The sequence below is a fragment of the Drosophila ananassae genome (assembly GCF_017639315.1).
Source record: "Drosophila ananassae strain 14024-0371.13 chromosome Y unlocalized genomic scaffold, ASM1763931v2 tig00000096, whole genome shotgun sequence".
NCBI classification, from domain to species: domain Eukaryota; kingdom Metazoa; phylum Arthropoda; class Insecta; order Diptera; family Drosophilidae; genus Drosophila; species Drosophila ananassae.
In genome coordinates, this window is record NW_025319058.1 from 162,540 (window position 1) to 172,479 (window position 9,940).

Below are 9,940 nucleotides of genomic sequence, written 5' to 3' on the forward strand. Positions count from 1 at the left end.
GAAGCATCAACTGGTGTCCCTCTCTTGCGGGGCATCCATTTTTTTTGATTGAGCCCATGAAAAATATCGTGGAACATCAGAATACAGCAGTATTTTTGCGAAGTTACCATTCGTACTGGAATGCTAGTCGAAGAAATGCCCCTGATGTCAATTCCTCTAAATCGATAAACTATGAATCTGCTTACTTCTCTTCGTTGCAGTTTTCTTTCTTGAGTACGTTCTTCTCGTGCCTCTTGCGATTCTGATTGAGGCACGCTCATTGGCATTATCTTCTTCGATTTGTTCGCCTGATCTTCGTGCTCTTATATCTCGCGCGGTTGTGGATTTGACTGTTCGACGACTCAAGTTGGCTCCTTTGCCTTTTCTTGGCATTGCGACAGTAATACGTATAACCGTCAATGCTACGATTTTACAAGTTAATTAAGTTAGGTAGTAGTGGAAGTTATTGGACCGATGCTGATGACGATGTCCTCTGGTGCGGGTAATGTGGTTATCCCTGGCGGTTGCCTAGGGGGTTCTTCCTTCTTGCTGGAAGTTATGGTGGGAGTTACTAACTCCGTTGTTACTGCCCTTGAGGCTAAGTAACCAATTTTACAATATATTTCAGTGTTCGCCGGCTATGCACGGGCATCCGGCCAGACGCTGTGTCAGTAGTTTGGCCAGAGTGAGCTCTTAAGGAATCGGACATTGCCGTTGCGCGATTAACTTAAGTTAACTACTCCCCCTTCAAGTATGAGGGCGCCCTCGGCCGAACCTTTTTGGGCGATCATTTCCTTTAGTTGGGCCGCGGTTCTTCGGGCCTGAGTGACCCGCCGATAGGCCAAGCCGATGCAAATCAAAGCGAAGCATATTGCGTTCCATAGTGACGTTCAGGGAAGGCGAGCTGGCCACTCCTGGAGCCCTTTTCTGGGCTGTGTCGTGCTTGATCATTCGGGTTTCGTTGACGATGGCAACTTCAGCAAATGTGACGAGATATGTGCCCCTTACATGGGCACAGGTGCCATTATCCACACACGCGCAAGCCGTACTATCATTTATAATTAAAATCCCCTCATCAACGAAAGTGATGGGATGTAAATCGCTTTGCTGGATCTCGCAATACGCCGTGTCTCCAGCGTGAAGCTCTTGAGCGCATGATCTTATTCACACCAGCCGGGAAAAAAAAGATTCTGATGTCGAGGAGCAGTTTTCTACTGTGTGGATATTGCCGTCGCTTTCAGCAATAACGCTATCTTCCAGCCTGAGTATGGTGGCGTGATGAGATACCGGAAAAACTGTGATCTTGTTGCAGGCCGAATTAATTTTTGGAAACTTAATGATAAAGTGTAAGATGTTATCGGATTGTAGAATCTAACGGACGATACGGACAAAACATCACTTATCGCGGTCTCGGTGGGCTCTTCCACCCACACACCCTTTTGGTCTGCATGATCTAAGATGCTAGGGCTAACAACATTAACTTTGGCAAGTGCTACTGCCAGTATTAAATCCTGCAGCTCCATTGTTATCATCCTCGTGTTAAAAGCATCTCGAATAGGTGCACTGTATCAATTTGTGACTTTTTAGCTGACCTCAGAAGTTGGTTGACGGTAGCGCAAATTTTATTAATTTGTATTCGTACCTTGTTGTAAATATTGACCTGTCTATTGTTTGTATTTGTTAATTGGAATTCTCTAAATTTAATTTTTTCAAAGTCTTTAGCATCCGGTGTTCCTGCCACTACTTTTAACGCGGTCCCTAGGAAGTCTAAGCTTTATGCTACTCTATGATGGACGCTCAACGAGTCGAGCAGGTCGCGCATATGGGCAACATCCACAATGAAGAGTTTCTGCATGTGAGATTGAGGGAACATGTCGGTCATCCCATTAGTTTTTTCTAAGACGCGCCTATATTCCGAGAGATTCGCTGAGTGTTTTACAAACGCGAATTCCTCCTATACTAGAATTCGGCCATCAACCATGGGAATGTATTTGGCTTTAGAATAGCCCACCACCAAAGCGTGATTAAAATAATAATGGAAGCAAAAAACTTCTGCGAAGAGGATAGGAAAAAAGAACAGTAAAAAAATGAAAAATTATCAGGCGAGCGATGAAATAGTCATGCTCGGCCTACCTAAGGTAGTCTTTGTGGACCACCCTCCCCTTAATGAGGGCTGTGGGCCCCATGTTGTTCCGGAGCTTGTCCTGGGCGAGTTTTATTTTATCCTGTATTTCGTATCGTGGCTCGTTTGAATTGATCTAAACCACGTCGGCCGGGCTCTTGTCGATGACCGAATGGATAGTGTTCAGTTACCGCAACATTCCCATCGCCAATATCTAACAGTTTTTTAGAGAAAGTTTCAGCGGATGGAACTTTTCCAACATTACGCCACAGTCGCGATGATTTTAAGCAAGTATTGATTTCATCAGCGTACGGCATCAGCGTACCAAAATATTTTATGATTGATTTTTATATCCCTCAATGTCCTATCCAATGCCTCAAACGAATGTTTATGAGCTATAGTGAATTCATTCCAAATAATTATTTTACATTCTTTCAGCACTATGCTTGGATTATTTTGAATGTTGCAAGGCCAATGCGATGCCATTTTTGGAAGGTATCTTGGTAAGAAGTGGTGAAATAAGGAATGTTTTGCCAGATCCACCTTGTGCATTCAAAAAATTGAATCCTCCCGTGTCCTGCCGCAACTGCGAGCATAATTCAGTCGTAAATAATTTTTTGTTCGTCATTAAGTAGTGGAACATTGCGACTAACTATGCCTGTCATTTCTACAGTATCGAACTGTAGTTTATGATTCATACCTGTGTTGAGTAAATCAGATGCACTTCGATTCGGTGATATCACACCGAAATGACTGATTGGAAAATTCGCAATATGCAAAGATCCTCGATAGAAATCATAGTTTCATTATACATTGCATCGCTGAATTATACCGTTAGATCGTTACATTTTGTACCGATGTCGGTAAAATCATCAGTCATTGAATCTTTGTGGTTATCCCACAACATTTGTGCTCAGGCTGGGAAACCTGTAGTGAGTACTATAGCGAATAGAAAACGAATTTGTGTTCCTGTCCAGTTTAGTCCTGCTCAGTCAGTACTATAGCGAATAGTAGACGAATTTGTGTTCCTGTACAGTTTAGTCCTGCTTCAGCAAGCATATTGTTCCAATGGTTGTCGTCTTCTACCAAGCCTACTGCAAGACATGCGTCTACCAAGCCTACTGCAAGACATGCGTCTTGATACGTTGGTTACTGTTGTCCATATACTTTACGTATATCTTGAAATGACAATGGTCCGGTAAAAAGTAACCAACAACAGTCTGCAGTGGATTGACTGTATATACACGACACAAAGTATTTGATTTGAAGCATCAACTGGTGTCCCTCTCTTGCGGGGCATCCATTTTTTTTGATTGAGCCCATGAAAAATATCGTGGAACATCAGAATACAGCAGTATTTTTGCGAAGTTACCATTCGTACTGGAATGCTAGTCGAAGAAATGCCCCTGATGTCAATTCCTCTAAGTCGATAAACTATGAATCTGCTTACTTCTCTTCGTTGCAGTTGTCTTTCTTGAGTACGTTCATCTCGTGCCTCTTGCGATTCTGATTGAGGCAACTGCGCCATGCTCACACGCTCATTGGCATTATCTTCTTCGATTTGTTCGCCTGATCTTCGTGCTCTTATATCTCGCGCGGTTGTGGATTTGACTGTTCGACGACTCAAGTTGGCCCCATTGCCTTTTCTTGGCATTGCGACAGTAATACGTATAACCGTCAATGCTACGATTTTACAAGTTAATTAAGTTAGGTAGTAGTGGAAGTTATTGGACCGATGCTGATGACGATGTCCTCTGGTGCGGGTAATGTGGTTATCCCTGGCGGTTGCCTAGGGGGTTCTTCCTTCTTGCTGGAAGTTATGGTGGGAGTTACTAACTCCGTTGTTACTGCCCTTGAGGCTAAGTAACCAATTTTACAATATATTTCAGTGTTCGCCGGCTATGCACGGGCATCCGGCCAGACGCTGTGTCAGTAGTTTGGCCAGAGTGAGCTCTTAAGAAATCGGACATTGCCGTTGCGCGATTAACTTAAGTTAACTACTCCCCCTTCAAGAATGAGGGCGCCCTCGGCCGACCCTATTTGGGCGATCATTTCCTTTAGTTGGGCCGCGGTTCTTCGGGCCTGAGTGACCCGCCGATAGGCCAAGCCGATGCAAATCAAAGCGAAGCATATTGCGTTCCATAGTGACGTTCAGGGAAGGCGAGCTGGCCACTCCTGGAGCCCTTTTCTGGGCTGTGTCGTGCTTGATCATTCGGGTTTCGTTGACGATGGCAACTTCAGCAAATGTGACGAGATATGTGCCCCTTACATGGGCACAGGTGCCATTATCCACACACGCGCAAGCCGGACTATCATTTATAATTAAAATCCCCTCATCAACGAAAGTGATGGGATGTAAATCGCTTTGCTGGAGCGCATGATCTTATTCACGCCAGCCGGGAAAAAAAAGATTCTGATGTCGAGGAGCAGTTTTCTACTGTGTGGATATTGCCGTCGCTTTCAGCAATAACGCTATCTTCCAGCCTGAGTATGGTGGCGTGATGAGATACCGGAAAAACTGTGATCTTGTTGCAGGCCGAATTAATTTTTGGAAACTCAATAATAAAGTGTAGGATGTTATCGGATTGTAGAATCTAACGGACGATACGGACAAAACATCACTTATCGCGGTCTCGGTGGGCTCTTCCATCCACACACCCTTTAGGTCTGCATGATCTAAGATGCTAGGGCTAACAACATTAACTTTGGCAAGTGCTACTGCCAGTATTAAATCCTGCAGCTCCATTGTTATCATCCTCGTGTTAAAAGCATCTCGAATAGGTGCACTGTATCAATTTGTGACTTTTTAACTGACCTCAGAAGTTGGTTGGCGGTAGCGCAAATTTTATTAATTTGTATTCGTACCTTGTTGTAAATATTGACCTGTCTATTGTTTGTATTTGTTAATTGGAATTCTCTAAATTTAATTTTCTCAAAGTCTTCAGCGTCCGGTGTTCCTGCCACTACTTTTTACGCGGTCCCTAGGAAGTCTAAGCTTCTTGCTACTCTATGATGGACGCTCAACGAGTCGAGCAGGTCGCGCATATGGGCAACATCCACAATGAAGAGTTTCTGCATGTGAGTTTGAGGGAACATGTCGGTCATCCCATTAGTTTTATCTAAGACGCGCCTATATTCCGAGAGATTCGCTGAGTGTTTTACAAACGCGAATTCCTCCTATACTAGAATTCGGCCATCAACCATGGGAACCATGGGAACCACGGCCATGTATTTGGCTTTAGAATAGCCCACCACCAAAGCGTGATTAAAATAATAATGGAAGCAAAAAACTTCTGCGAAGAGGATAGGAAAAAAGAACAGTAAAAAAATGAAAAATTATCAGGCGAGCGATGAAATAGTCAAGCTCGGCCTACCTAAGGTTGTCTTTGTGGACCACCCTCCCCTTAATGAGGGCTGTGGGCCCCATGTTGTTCCGGAGCTTGTCCTGGGCGAGTTTTATTTTATCCTGTATTTCGTATTGTGGCTCGTTTGAATTGATCCCACGTCGGCCGGGCTCTTGTCGATGACCGAATGGATAGTGTTCAGTTACCGAGCGTTTTCGGGAGCTATATTCAATGTTCTAAATATTGGCTTTAGTAAAAACAAGCACAGTTAAATTTCATACAATTTATTTAAAATGTTTTGGCTTTATACAAAGTGATATATGTTTGTGCAACGCTAGATTCTGCGGAGCGATCGAGAGAGACCGGGAGAGAGCGAGACAAACGCTAGTGCATGACGAATGCACAAAAGCGGGCGACGCGAACATAAATATAAAAGAAAGTGACGTTACGAACTCAATAAATTATTGCCGGCCAATCTTCTTTCCGGCGGCTGCTTGACCCGACATACTCCCCCGTTGGAAGAAGGGATTTCAACAGCATTATGAAGGGGCAGCAGACACAATTTGTTGACTGCCCTCCTCGTAGCTCCGGACGCCGTCCTCAGCAGCGCCACCCGACACACTCCGTCATCTCCGACGACCATTTCCGTCACCCTCGCCAGGGGCCACTTCATTGGAGGCAAGTTTTCGCTCTTCACCAGCACGATGTAATTTACTGCTCTGCCTTGAACAGGGATGCGCCATTTGGACCGTTGCTGCAACAGGGTTAAATACTCTTCCTTCCAACTGGACCAGAAACCCTGCTGAAGAAAGACGGCATCTAGCCGATTTATGTTGAGTTTCATCACATCTTGCTCACTGAAACTAGAAGGAGGCCCTCCGTGCAGAAAATGATTTGGAGTCAGGACATCCTGATCAGAAGGATTTTCAGAGAGAGGGACTAATGGCCTCGAATTAATCACTGCAGAAATATTGTACACCAGCGTCTGCAAATCGTCGGCCTTTAGTACAGCCGAGCCTACGATCCTATAAAAATGATACTTGGCGGTCTTAACAGCAGCTTCCCACAAGCCGCCAAAGTGGGGAGAACGGTGAGGGATAAACTTCCAGAATCCACTCAATGGATTCTGGAAGGCAAAAATCTAAGACAGCTCTCTGGTGCTCGTCGCTAAGAAATAGTCTCTTTAATTTGCTCAACTGATTTTTGGCTCCAACGAAATTGGTGGCGTTGTCGGACCAGATCTGTCGAGGCTTCTTCCTGATAGAAATAAACCTCCTCAGTGCATGAAGAAAGGCGGCGGTGGACGCTAATGTAACATTTTATGGGAGCCTTGTTGCGAACCGACGACTTATAGAAGAAAGGACCGCAAAAATCGATGCCGGTTACATCGAAGACTTGATAACCTTCCACTCTCTCCTTCGGAAGATCGCCCATCACATGCTCCAACAAACGAGGTTTCATCCGAAAGCATCTCGCACATTTATTTGTCGCCTTGAGCACAGTTTTTCTCCCCCTAATCGGCCAATACTGAGAACGTGTCATCGCCAATAACGATCGAGGTCCAGCGTGCAGGTTGCGCTCATGGAAGCTAAGGATTATGCTTCGCGTTACCGGATGGCTCCTGGGCAAAATTACTGGGTGACGACCATCGTAATCCAAAAGCAATCCAAACTGATCCAAATGGGGGGACAACGAAGCCAGCGAACTGGAGGAGGCAACCATTCCCTTTGTCTGCAACGTCCTTATTTCATCACCTAAATGAGCGCGCTGAACTACCCACAAAAGCATGCGAGTCCCCGCCTTGAGATCATGAACGGTAATTTCTTTATGCCGAACCCGTCTGCCAAACTTATAGACGTAAGCAAACACTCGCTGAAGAGCTGTAAAGGAGTTAACATACTTTGGCGACTGAAGTATGCCAGCTCTAACGCTGGCTTCTCGACTACTACCGTCACAGGCCAGTGCTCCTGTGCCTTTAACAGATAGGGCGGACCCTGACTCCATAACCTGGATCCGATCAACTCAGTAGGAAGGGCTCCACGAGACACAATCTGCTGGATTTTTCAACGTAGGCACATATTGCCACTCCATGGAACTCGTCAGATTTTGGATGGTTGACACGTGGTTAGCGACAAAAACATTAAACCTGGCAGGCGCATCTCGAATCCACGATAACACGGTTGAAGAGTCGCACCAACAAAAATACTTTCCTCTGTAAGCGCCTAGACTATGAACCCCTGCCATCACTCTCGCCAACAACTCAGCTCCAGCCAGCTCCAACTTCGGCATAGTTAACATCTTAAGAGGCGACACTCGAGATTTCGCACATAGAAGGCGGCTCTCTCAATGCTGGCGTCACAAAATCCATGAATCTTCACAAGTGCTCCAGACGTAAGAAGCTCGCACTCGGTGTAAAAACCCCGAGGTAAGCTTTCATTCCAAGAAAGGTGCTCAACGGCAAGAATATTTTTGCTTTAGTAACCACTGGACGATAGACAATCGATCAACTCACCTAATACGGCAGATCCTGGTTAACAGGAGTGTCGAGGCTACACTTGGAGGTTCGACTATTCGAAGATACGTCAAGAGGGGCACCCCACAAGGAGGTGTACTCTCACCACTACTATGGAACGTGGCGGTTAACAGCCTACTACGATCCTTAGAGGGTGGCGGATGTAAGATCATTGCGTACGCGGACGATGTTGCTATTGCCTTCGTGGGGAAATTCCCACAGACGCTATGCGAACTAATGACAGGGAAGCTCGAAGTTCTGTCGGCCTGGGCGCAAAAGAACGGGCTGGGAGTCAACCCGTCCAAGACAGAGCTCGTGCTGTTCACCAGGAAGTACAAAATACCTAACCTAAGACTTCCGAAGCTCCTAGGAGAAACACTAGTTCTTAGTGATAGTGCGAAGTACCTAGGTATCACACTAGACAGGAAACTGGACTGGAAGCTGAACACCGCTGATAGGACTAAGAAAGCGGCAATAGCACTCTATACCTGCCGCAAGGCGGTAGGCCTGAAATGGGGAATGTCCCCGAAGATGGTCAGATGGTTATACACAGCGATCATCAGACCAATTCTATTCTATGGTGTTGTTGTCTGGTGGCCCGCCCTGGAGAACTCCACATGCAGGGAAAAGTTCAGGAAGATGCAGCGCATAGCGGAAGTCTGTATAACAGGCAGTCTACGCACTACGCCTAGTGATGCCCTAGACACTGAACTTGACCTACTACCAGTTGAACTGATGGGGGTAAAGACAGCCACTCTGGAAGCAATAAGACTGCGGGAGGCAAACCTATGGAGCAAAAATAGTTTCGGTCATACCAGACTGGACCTACAACATTTCATGCCTGAGGGGGGTACGGATAACTGTGTGCCCGTCGATCAACCCACCACTAACTACAAAGTCTTAATCCCCTCGAGGGAGGAATGGGATGCCCGGATACCGGGACCGGAGGGCTCCATTCATATCTATACAGATGGATCAAAACTTAAGGGCCAGGTGGGAGGCGGTTACTTTTGCGAGCATCTGAGCCTAAAGGAGTCCTTCAGACTCCCTGACCACTGCAGTGTGTTCCAGGCTGAAGTAGTAGCCATTAAGGAAGCACTTGAATCCCCAGCTCTAAGGGGCAATCGGGGTACAATATGTATATTCTCAGATAGTCAAGCAGCGCTCAAGGCACTTGACGGATTCTCATCCAACTCCAGGACAGTCAATGACTGTCGCAGATCTCTCAACGAGATGGCTGAACAGCTTGACATCTACCTCATCTGGGTCCCCGGTCACAGGGACCACGAGGGAAACTGTGCTGCAGATGAACTAGCTAGGGCAGGGACTACCAACCCTCTCCTACCGGAGAAAGAACTTGTAGGCATACCCTTGGCTACTAGCAGGCTAAAGTGCAGGGAGTTTTTCGACCTGGCAGCCAATAGGAAATGGAGTAATCTCCAGACCCTAATGTTTTCGTGAAGTTGCTGCCGTCATCAAAAGTTAGATAAGACTCCTGATCCTCTTTAGGCACGCCGTCCAACACGCTAGGGATAATGGAGCATAATTTTCGCAGCTGAAATTCGCCCTTGGACAAAAGCGCTGAAATCATCCCTAAAACGCCAAGAACCTCCTCCTTGAAGCTGCCACCAGAAATGAGATCATCAACGTAAAAATCTCGAAGCAAGATTTCGGATCCCACTGGAAAGTCTTCTACCTCGTCCTTAGCCAATTGGTGCATCGCTCGCACAGATAGATAGGATAGGCAGGCTTTGTTCCATATGTAACAGAGTCCAATTTATATGTTTGTAGCTCCTCCAGAGGGGAATCCGCCACAGAATGCACTGCAAGAAGCTGTCAGACGACGCCATCCTCAAACAACGGTACATCTTACAAATGTCGCCAGTCAGCGCTACCGGATGCGAACGTAACCTCAGCAGGATGTGAAAAAGCTTAGGTTGGATGACCGACCCAGCCATTTATATGTCATTCAAGGAATAACCG